The sequence below is a fragment of the Saccoglossus kowalevskii genome, chromosome 2, assembly GCF_978046115.1.
Source record: "Saccoglossus kowalevskii chromosome 2, keSacKowa6.1, whole genome shotgun sequence".
Taxonomy (NCBI): domain Eukaryota; kingdom Metazoa; phylum Hemichordata; class Enteropneusta; family Harrimaniidae; genus Saccoglossus; species Saccoglossus kowalevskii.
The window spans coordinates 27,218,354-27,229,660 of NC_140642.1; the positions used below are offsets into that span (position 1 = coordinate 27,218,354).

At 39.3% G+C, this 11,307-nt stretch overlaps 1 long non-coding RNA gene across 1 annotated transcript; it reads right to left on the reverse strand.

Annotated features, from left to right (window-relative positions):
* Positions 1-262: 262 nt before the first annotated feature.
* LOC146748633 (uncharacterized) lies at positions 263-1,276 on the reverse strand. The gene is made up of 2 exons (XR_014931404.1): positions 1,187-1,276; positions 263-624 (listed from the first exon to the last, which is right to left on the reverse strand). It is a non-coding gene; the product is annotated as an uncharacterized LOC146748633 (long non-coding RNA).
* Between the last annotated feature and the right edge of the window lie 10,031 nt (positions 1,277-11,307).

Sequence of the window (11,307 nt, forward strand, 5' to 3'; positions counted from 1 at the left end):
GGTATGATTTGGGGACTGATGTGCAGTTATGGTGTCAACAGTGCACCGTTTGTGCAAAACGTAGTGTTTTACCCCGAAGGCATAGGGCACCACTGCAGCAGTATGGGGTAGGAGCCCCAATGGAAAGAATTGCCCTAGACATAATGGGACCATTGCCAGAGACCCCCAGGGGGAATAAAGTTATCCTGGTGGTTGGTGATTATTTTACTAAATGGATAGAGGCATATGGGCTCCCAAATCAAGAAGCAGAGACAGTGGCGCATACATTGGTAACACAGTTTATTTCACGGTTTGGTGTTCCTAGAGAAATACACTCTGACCAAGGGCGGAACTTTGAATCCAGGTTATTTGCAGAAATGTGTCAACTATTGGGTATGAAAAAGACACGCACAACAGCCAGGAATCCGAAATCTGATGGTTATATTGAGCGGTATAATAAGACATTGATAGATATAATTGCCAAGTATATTAAGGTGGATCAGTCCGATTGGGATTTGTATATTCCCATGGCAACAATGTCCTATAGGAATGCGATACAGGAATCTACCTCATTTACACCAAATTTGCTGATGCTGGGAAGAGAGATTACACTCCCTATCGACTTGACGATGGAAACGGATGTACCTGAGGGAGAAGAGACAATAACAGATTATGTGGAAAAGCTGAGGAATAATTTGCAGTGGATACATGAGAAAGCTAGAGTTAGGTTGCAAGGTAGTGCAAAACGCCAGAAACGACAGTATGACCAAAGACTTGCTGGGAAGCAGTTGCAAAGAGGCGATTTTGTGTGGTTATTTGACGCCACGAAAAGAAAAGGGCGCTCCCCAAAGTTACAGCAGAGATGGCAAGGGCCCTTCATAATAGTGGAAAAACTGTCAGATGTTGTTTATAAAATACAGAAAGGAAAAGGTGGTAAAACGAAGATAGTGCATTTCGATCATATGAAACCATATAAGGGGGAGGAAATAGCAAGCTGGCTGACGGACAGTGAACCCGGGAAGGTGGCAGAAGCTGAAATTAATTTATCCGAGTACCCTGAATTGGTGACACCGGAAGCGGTATTTACTGACTCGAGCAAGGCAGGCCTAAATATAACTCAGTTAAATGCTGAACCGGAAATACGACGCGAGGCCCAGGGAGGTGGTAACGGGAAAAATGACATGATAAAAGATGAAGAAAAACTCACCCCAAAAGACACGACGAAAGATGCAGGTAGTTCAAAGCAGCCAGGAGAAGCAGAGACGCGAAGGAATCCCCCCAGAACGAGAAAAATACCTAGTCGGTTTCTGTATTAGTAAATAGGAAAACCAAGATGGCACCCGATGACGTAGCACATCGAGGGCGCCCTCGGAGGTGAGTTAAAAATAGCCCAATTGCTACGTCATTCATGCATACTTAATTTATAGAATCCGCTGACAGAGGAAAAAGTTTTTAACTTTCAAAGTTGCACGCTTGATACATCCTGGTGACCACTGCTGAAAATTGGAGACCCGCTTGCATTGCTAACGTGGAGAAAGACGTGAAAGGAAAGAACAAAAGAAAGAAAGAATGTCCGGCGGCAGGAAAAGAGATTGGGATGGCGAAAGGAAGCGTTGGGAGAAAGAAATGAACTTGAGGAGGTGGGACAGTCAACAGCCTGATCCGGACACCGTAACCTGTGAGAGATGTGATGCAGTTTTTAAGTCTAGGAGGCGAATGAGAGACCACATGGAGCGGCATCATGGGAATGCAACCGGCAGGGAGGCGAGCCGTAAAACTAGGAAAGAGAAGACAGATGGTGAAAGAGATGCAGAAAAGCCGTCTACATTGTCACTCGGGGTAGCAGTTGTTGGTGTGGGAAAGCTGCACAGTTATACTATACCCCGAATCCGAAAGTCTCAGGAATGGATGCAGGGTGGGCCCCAATGTCGGAGGGTAAGGAGAGAAGAAGGGAAAGGAAAGTCTGGAAGGACGCCGCCAGAAAGACGTCCGACAGTCAGATCAGGGGGAAAAGATATAGAGGCAATGAAACAAGCGTACGTGAATGCCTGTGAGCGAGGGGAGGTGGAACAGGAATCTGACGGGGTGTTGGTATCGTCGGACTCGGAGTCGAACCCAGAGGCGACGCAGGGTGAGGAGTATGCAGCGGGAGTTAAATATCGAGACGTGAGCACACAGACCCCGGAATTACAGAGATGCTGTGCTGGAGGTTGTGGGGGTGGAAAATTGAGAGTAAAGATTAGAAACCGGTCCGAGTGCGTTTTTGTTGATTTGGAAGAAAGCACGGACTCAAACTGAACTGTGATAAACTGTGAAGTGCACTGCCCTGTAGTGTAAAAGTATTTTTATCTATATTTATAATCTGTTTTTAACTATATTAACAATCTATTTTAACTATATTTATATGACATATATATTTCTATTTTGATATGACTAAAAATTTACAAGTAGATAAATCGCACTTGTGCGTGAGTAGAAAACAAAGTTATTATTTATTGTTCTATACTTGTTGTTATTCGATATTTGTTTATTTTATTCTTTTGTTATACCCATGAAGTACAGTCTTTAGTTTGTTTTGTAACCAGAAACCAAAGAGATCTCAAACCGAACTCGTACTGCTGGGCTGCAGACCAGCATTGGGAGTTTGGGGAGAGTGGACAAATTTATCAATAAAGTGGAAGCCGAAGTTAACTGGACTGTGACTTTTTGTCCTTGATTTTATGTACTACTTCAATGCCACACCAATGTATAACCCCTTTGAATTTCCCACAACAGTTTACGTCTGTTTAAAATGCTATGAAATCAACCCCGGTGTGTTGAACTCAGGGGGGGATAATGTGACGTACATTGTAACTGGGAAGTACTTGGAAAAGGGAACAGAGCCCTGGATGTGTGTGTGGAAAGCACACATGTTTGGATACTTTGCCACAACTCATTGCACATGTTTATTTTTAGACTGCTGATACAGTAGCTGGATTGGGGTGTCAGCAAAATTTGATATACATACGTCCTGTTTCCCCTTTGGGATAATGGTATGTCCCAGATAGTGGTGTGGTGATTGTGAAATACTTTGGAATGTGCTGAGCCCAGTGTTGTTGGCAATGAAAATAGATATGACATCATTGACCCGAGTCTCCTACTTTAAATTGGTAGAGCTTGGATTAAAAGTGGTTTATTCCACTACCAAAATTGGCATCCTCTGTACACTGATTTGTCGACCATTTCGAGATAACCAATCATTTCGTTATATACATTTTATTATTTGCATGGCCATAAATTAACTAGGGTATTTAAGTTGAGACATAAGGGAAAATCTCTAGTCAGGAAGGTAACCTGACTTGGTCCTATAACATCCTGAGACGCTGATTCCTGACTCCAGTGAGCTGTACCCTATACTGTGGTACACATGCAGACGTGCTGTGCAGTAACCCCTGCTGATCAACAGGAACCACTGAAGCTCACTGCCTGAACTACTCCCGTTGTACCGGTGCTACCAGTAGCAGCAGATAGCAGTGAAGTTGCCGATACTCCCTGGACACAGAGCACGAGTTTAAATTGTAGTGCAGCTGCTGAGACAGTGTGCCAGATACGAAGGAACGCAACCAGGTACATTGCTGTTAACCGGAGAGTGGAGTGTTCCTTGCAGCCTCGATCAAGTCTTTTTAATTATATTTATGTACTGTATACCCCCACCCCCTACTGTTATTTGTTCATTAAAGTACAGGAAACCGTATATATTGTGTTGCGTTAATTTGTTATAATCGTTACTGGTATATTTCTTTCTCTGCACAGTCTCAGTTGTGGTGATATACATTCACCAAACGATCCCCACCCCGTGACAGCGGACGAGCTGAGAGGGAGGAAAGTTATTAGATAAGCACGCTACCAAAGACAAAGACTATTAGACCGGTATTAAAAACAAGCTCCCCGATCCTGAATACGGTGTAGCCCCATAAAGGCCCCCCGCATTTAACGTCACAATACCATACCACCATGTATCCAAACTGAAGACAGGCAGGGTAAGAATATTGCTTCAATAAATATTTCCCTTGGAGTTATAGATTCGGGATAGTTTTTCGGAAAAATGTAGAAAAGTATAAAATATACTGTATAGATGGCAATCATCGAATATAGGTATTCGGGCAGCTCTATAAAAAACTAGGAATGAAGCTTACAAATATTGCGATGTCGATGTGTGCGTTGGCCTGTCGGCATGAAAAGGCTTAGCCGAAATACAAATGCCAGGAAGATGACAGACTTGAACATGATTCTTTCGAAATACATTGCACTTAGTAAACAATAAGGAACTGGGTGAACCAACACCGCCAGTATCGAACAATTATCTCGAAACACTGAAGGAAATGCTTCACTTGATATATGCGAGTACAAATACACAAATTTATGACGAAATATTTAGTACACTTACACACTTTCCTAGCTTGTCTGTTTATGTTTATAGAAATCGCTGAGAGATGGGAAACGAAACGTGACAAACCTGTTTTATACTGAAAATCCAAGTGTCAGTGCAAGGGCATTTATCTATTATAAGAGGGACCCACTCATCACAGTTAGACAGTATCAGTATAAAAAAAAGGTACAGTTGTCTTCAGTTAAATATAACCAAGTAATGGAATTCAGGTAGTTCATTTATCTCCAACAATGCCATCATGGCATACGTTTGACATTCACGACCTTCACCTTCCATGATAAATAGTGGAAAATCCACATATTTATAAAGTACCAATTTGGAATATCGTAGTTTAAACGTTGACATAGTGTATAATATATTGAATTGTCAGGGTGTAATCTACAAGACGTAACACAATTACTCTTGTGTTTTATGTTAAACTACAACAACACGTAGACTATCCGCTGCTTTTTGTAACTTGGAGACTGGTCATTTACTGTAGCTGGAAGAAATGGGGGAGAAGCTCACATAACTCTGTACACCCAGTTTGTGTTTTAATATAAATATGTATGTATACATTTTGTGCTTCGCCATATTCATGCTATTTTTGATATCGTTTTACCAACAGAGAATGTACTATGTAGTTTTTGCACTTTTATTTTCCTCATATTTACTCATATTTTTCATACAGAAAACACAGTTTTATATTTCTCCCCATGTAATAAAAAATCTGGATCTGATCAGAAAGGTTTGCTGCAGGTGGCAGTTCTACAAGGGTTTGTGCGTGTTATTTTTAATATTTTTGAATGATTTGTGTAGTTGTTCTACTAAGCCAAACGAACTGATTTCGTGAGTTTGATTATTCCGATTTGTCAAGAGTCCAAGCAGGAATGAAATGCATAAAAATTGACAATATGTTTCAATGAAGGTTATCTATGTAATACTAGTTTCGCACATACTTTCTAAAGATCATGGCTGCCATAGATTAACTAGTCCATCCAATGTTTTGCGTTACTGTGAACAGAACATTCAAGATTTTCTCACACATTTGATCTGCATACTACAAAACCTGCACAAAGATACTGCGAATTGTACTGGAAGAACTTATTTCTTTGTGTGCCAACCTCGAATACAATTATAATATATATTGCTCTGATATAGTATCACAAGTCACAGAGAAATAGCCTATCCAATGAAATGCCTATATACCATGTGACGTCTGATTTTGATAGAATTTCAGATGATATATGACTTTTCAATACATACCGTTGGTTATAAATAGCTAATTTGGTAGCCGAAGTATGCTTGAGAATTCATTCAAAGTTGATTATTCTGGAAACCGGAGACTATCTGTTACAGCGAACTGAACAAATTCTACGTATCACATTTAATTGGCAAAAAGAACGTACTCGTTTGCATTGATCTTCACAAATGCAGTGTACACGCTTTGGTCGGTTATCTGCAAAACTCATTGGAGGAACTATATTTTTGCCGATTTCCCCACAATTACGTTGTTGTAATAATTACAGATTGGGCAATGAGATTCGTCTACTTTGAATGCCTAATGGAACTCGGGTTTTATTATTACGTAATATTTTTTGTTTGACCCTTGTCATCTACCATTAATGCAAAATTTTGACTGAAAGTGCTGCTTTTAGAGAATTCTAGCCGACTTGAAAAATTATAAATTAGAATATCCAAGAAAATTCATTCATACATGCGAGCCTCAGCTCTCACACTTGGAATCTAAAACTGTCAGTCAGTCACAAAATGTTTTCCTTCACGGAATGCTCATAGCAGAAGGCAAGACGTGGCACAGTCAGCTGGCATCAGTGTCGCTGGGTGTATATGATAGAGGGAAGTTGTGCAACCACATTTACCGATTTCGCAGCTTTTCGCCAGTAAAAAAATAACTAAGGCAAAAAATCACGGTTTTTCAGCATTTTTGTAATAAAGACATTATTTTATATCAATAATCCGTCCAAAACAGAAACATTTCTACTAATTCTTTTTTTTTTCTTCTAAAAATCTGTGACTAGGCTGCGAAAGTAGAACATTCCGGAGGGGTGAAGTCGGCTCCAAAGTGTGTGGTAAAGTTTCCTGCACCGTCACAGCCAGCCGCTTCCTGGATGTGGTGTATGGACGCGTTCCGTCAAGGTGCACTGCTTGAAAGATCATATCCCTGTTGTACTTTGGGAGAAATCCGAATGCCCAGAAAGAAAATTTCACCTTCGCCATAACTACATTGGGAAGGGAAGCAAGGTGGGAGAAAATATACATCTGGCTGACCTATTTTATCTCTAGAGAATTTGGTGAGAATTGGTACATTACTCCCACATATGTGCAAAAAATGAATCAACTTTGCAACTTGCAGAGGGAACAATTTAAAAACTTGTTTCCGGAAGAACAGCTACCAACTGAATGGAATAATGCCACAGTGAAACCCATTATCATGAGTGGAATGTTTGTGTATAGGCTGTTCATTTATTTGGGAGCCACTGACTGATCGGCACTACGCATCCCCCATTTGTATAGGTTAAATAGACTGATGGACCAACTGATCAGATGCATTGGAAAATGATGGATGTTAATTTTCGTTCTGTTAGTTATTCCATATCATGTAACAATGCATTTGATTTGACACCTAGGCGATACCAGCCTAGATCACATGGCCTGTTACTGGAAAGGAGAACTACAGAAGAGTGCAACCATCAACGGAGAAGAGTGTAGAATAAATGGCCGATGTGATATGACGTATCGCCGGAGGCTCCTAGCAGTTACCGAAGTTCCCACTTTCGAACATCCGGGAACTTTGGCAGTCTGATCTGAACCTAAAGAATATAGTGTATGCCACAGTCCCGAGGGACTGTGTGTATGCTATTGCTACCATTTCTAAGATTCACCTCAGATTGCAAACATGTGTGTGTTTAAATACCCACCTAGAGAAAGCCACAACAAAAGCAAGACTCTGCCCTCACTTTAACATCAAAAGGGTCGACCCCCACCCTAGGTGAGTGTGCCACACTTGCAATTTGCACATACAAAAAAAAGTCAGGAGAGACTACAGTGACATTCAATGTTCGGAACTGTCACCTTGCACAACAAACATCTAAAAAAAAAGAATGTCACAAGAGAGAGAAGCTAACACTTATGTATTGTCAATGCTGCGATACTGAATACTGCCTGAAATTTGATGTATTGTGCAAAGAGGGTTTGAAACATTCCCTTACGGTACGTAGTAGTATATTTATTGAATCGATTATTTCGATACGCGTCATCGTCATTATTATTTCTTTTTATTTATCAATAGAATTTAAACGATGGAACAATGAGCAGAATCTTATGCGAGGCGGCGACGTCATTATTCATCTGGATAGTGTACGAAAACCCGCTAATACAGCAATTGCCGCCATATATGAGACTAAATCCTACATTGGCAGATGTTCTGTGGAGATTGAACTTTCCGAAAAAAACTCTAAAACTACACATTGAACTGAAGCCGCTGATAGAGGATGATTCAGAAGAGACTAGATGCACTACATGCGATCAGCGGGATTTCTTGATACAACAACAACAATGTTTGTGGGGTTTTTTTTGTTATATAGTTTTGAAAATTAAATAGTTTGAAACGTACTGTTACGGTGTGTTTATTGTTTTTCCATACCATCATTAATTTTCATCTCACTTCAGTCAGGACGTGGTGCATACTTCTCAGATCCTTCCCATGTCGCCGGTGGAGGCACTTCCAGAAACAAAAACTTGTACGCATCTGCGTTCCTATATTCTCGGAGAAAGGGGGTTATTTTTGTTGAATACCATGGTCCGTGAAATCGTAAAAAAGGGGTCGAAATGTGGCGTTCAACGATCCCGGCAACGCAATGCCAGAATGCATACGTAACCGGCGCTCGAATAACACTGGTCGGCATGATTCTTTCACCCAGTCATTTACGTAGTATCACAATCAGACATTGGATGGTCGCTATATTCTGTCAGTAGAGCAACATCCACAGCACGGTCCAGAAGGATAAGAAAAGTTATTCTTTATTTATTAAATGTGTACAAATACAAGCTCCCAGATTTTGGGAAAAAATGTCTTTTTTACCTGAAATTTCTCATCGATTTAGTATAAATAGAGGGTGTTTTATGAGAAATTATCAGAGAAAAGGGGCATTTTTTGAAAATGGGAAACAAGCATGGGTACCCATATACCGCATGAATGCCACTACCGGGCCCGTGTCACTTTATTCACACAAGCAGTCAACCGAGGTAATCCCTAGCTGCACCGTCCTACCCCTACTACACAAGGTTACAAACGAGTCAAAAGGCATTGGCGACATATGATCAGCCAATCGCTGCAGTCGTTAGCACGACCACGTGATTACCAGAGATGTGTCTGTGTCTCACCCTCCTTTTTTCATCAAGCCATGGATGTATTGTATAATGGAGTAAACTGATTGCACCAAGCATTCTGACAGCGAAATGCATTGTTTGTAACTCCTCACCTGGTGCCAACAGGTTGGTACGTTTTATTGTACTTTTTATGGGCTCAACCTCTACAAATGTACTTAGTTTTTCCCCCACTGAATACCAACGCTCGAAGTATTTCAAGGGGCGTATTTCCGGCTGACAAACAAACTTTAAACGCACGTTTTTTGGTTTATTTAGTCACCTTCAAAAACCTAATATTACAGGCAAGAACGAAAAAAAAAATTGTCGAGATTAGAACGGTACTTTTATTTTGGAGGTGGTGTAAAAGGATAAAATAAACAGTCATATCAAGTTGATATGAGACATATTTTCGCGCACACGTGGCGTGACGTCCATCGCCCTGTAATTTAGTATTCAGAACAGTGCCCTTTATGCTATTTATTGAAATTTGATTTCAAACGATTTTATTGAACAACAGGTGTGCATATAATTGCAATATTCTCAATTAAAAGAATCTGTGAATTTTTTGTTTCTACAATTTTGATTTTTATGTAGGTAGAAGACCTGATCGAAAGACCACACTATAAAAAGTGGGTGGTATTGCTCACCGATGAATACAATAGGCAGGTAGACATGGAGCTATGGGGGACACATGCACAAAATTGCACTATAAAGACAAATGATGTAATAACTGCAAAACCACTTGAAGTTAGTCATTGTGTCACAATTGTCATGATTGTATGTTATTTTAATGCGCTTTAAAATGTGTTTCATACCTTACAATACAATATATATACACAAGAAAATGGAAATAGTTACACCCATATCTGTCGCATGTCGCTGTCAAGTCTTGGCAAACTAAAGCATTTCACAAAGTTAGTGTCCCAAAAATTCTCAGAATTGCTGTAACACATTGCTTTTGGTCAGATGGCTTCAACAAACTAACTGCCTGGCCACATTTTAGCAGATGTACTATAACTATCAAATATAAAAAAGACAACCCAAACCAAATCAAATGTTCATGTTTCTCTAAAACATCATTTTAAGTTTATTATTATTGTAAATAATAGATTGAAGACGCTGGGAAATGCACGCCCAAATCAGAATTGTTGAGAAAAATGACAATAACAATTATAGCTTGTACTGAAACCTAAGTATTATTCATCAACTCTTAATTTTGTTAAATGCAAACTGTGTGCAATAAGGTTTTATAACAATTCATTGTATTATAAAAAATTATGTCAACATTCTTGCCAAGGGGGACCGGAACCACACAACACAGCACAGCACAGCACCTTGTAGCACTTTTAACAGATATGTATCCCATCAAGTTCTTAATTTGACATTTCGACATAAAAAAAGAGAAAGAACAGCCCTGTTTTCGTTTTAACCTAACATTTTGATTAAAGAGAATGAACATTAACATGAACAGAATGCGAGTCCATGTGATTGCTGGCACAACCAAAACACACAGCATGAAATTGGCTGAAAATGAAAGATTTAAGTTGAAAATGAATACCACACAGCAATGTTCAGTGAATAGCCAGACACAAAATGAAATTTACACCCAGTTTTGTATCTAACATTGATATCTTGGAAAAACTTTTGTTTACATGTTAATTACCTTCATTGCATAAATTAGACATGTTTCTGATACTTCTGTTGTTTGATAAAACACACTACAAACCAAATATGTGCAATCAAACCTTCATTCTTGTTAATATGAACTTCAACACTGAATCGCATGGCATTCAACATAATTGCATTAGCCTCCACAAGCTTCATAATAGCAATTTATTTTTATCATTTTGTTCACAGAAATAAAGGAGCGTGCAGCTTGAATCCTGTCACCAAAGAAACTTCAGATACAGAACTATTTGAATAAACTATTGACTTATAGTTTGTAAAAATTGCAACTAAAACATTTGTAGTATAAATGGCCGATGTGATTGACAAATCGTCGAAGGATCACGACAGTTACCGAAGTTCCCACTCTCCAACATCGTCTGATCTGAACCTGAAGAACGAGCGTATGCCTTGGCTACCGTGTCTTCGTTAGATTCACTCAGATAATCACTTGACGTGTGTATATACTCACTGAAAGAAAGCTAAAGAAAGGTAAGACTCTGCCTTCACTTTACATTAAAAGACACTCATTTTCAAACCAGATGGAAAGCACATGGACAATGTAGATAATCTGTCAATGTAGATAATTTCCATATTTCAACTTTAATTATAATGGACCAGTATTTACAAATTTTAAAATAAGCATTTAGAAAATGCAAAATGTTTAATATTTTTTTTTTCTTTTCATAACCGAATACAGATTTGCACAAGCAGCCAAACATAAACAAGAGCGCCTCCACAAAAAAGCACTCAAAGAAAAAGTAGAGTATGATTTTTCATAGAAGTAATTCACTAATTTACTAATACATATTTTTTGTTTGTAATTAACATTTTAAACGCCAGAGTTTCCTGCCAAATTTTTTTAA